Source organism: Grammomys surdaster, unplaced genomic scaffold (genome assembly GCF_004785775.1).
Source record: "Grammomys surdaster isolate TR1022 unplaced genomic scaffold, NIH_TR_1.0 126133, whole genome shotgun sequence".
In the NCBI taxonomy this organism is placed as follows: Eukaryota; Metazoa; Chordata; class Mammalia; order Rodentia; family Muridae; genus Grammomys; species Grammomys surdaster.
Genome location: NW_021620941.1, coordinates 855,865 through 856,618, shown reverse-complemented (window position 1 = coordinate 856,618; position 754 = coordinate 855,865).

Sequence of the window (754 nt, the reverse complement as noted above, 5' to 3'; positions counted from 1 at the left end):
GATGCCCTCTTCTGGTGTGTCTGAAGACAGCTACAGTGTACTCATAAATAAAATAAATAAATAAATCTTTAAAAAAAAAATGAATAGCTAAAAAAATAATTAAAAAAAAAAGTTTCCAAGAGTAAGATCAGCAAATCCAGAGTACAGGAATGCTTCTTGTCAGGCTAGACTACCTCAGGCAAGACATCTATCTGGGCTGGTCTATAACATCCACAGCAATGAGATTCTGTTTCCCTGTGAACTCAGCCTTGGGGCTCATCATTTTAACTGATTCTTACTAAATGTATAGGCAGCAATCTGTATTCTTGACTGTGACAATGTTTCCATGTGCTAAGGACAATGGAGTCTAAAATGTTCTTAAGTATTTGGCCTTCCTGCCAAGTGTCTTAAAGGTATTGCCCATTTACTCTTACTATTTGACCCCAGCCCACTTTGCAGTCTTATATGACCAAACCGGTATCTATGTGGGCAAATGTTGAAGTCCTTAGAGGGCACACATGACTCAACTTGGTCTCATCAGGATGAACACCTGATGTATTCCATCCACCTGCCTCCTACATAAGTAGTACTGGACCAGCAGGGGGAGCCTGACTCTCTTAACAGATCCAAGATGTCCACTTCTAGAACATCACATTATGGGAGAGTTCCTTCTTTGGAGAGGAGTTGAATGAAGACACACACACACACATACACACACACACACACACAGAGAGAGAGAGAGAGAGAGAGAGAGAGAGAGAGAGAGAGAGAGAGA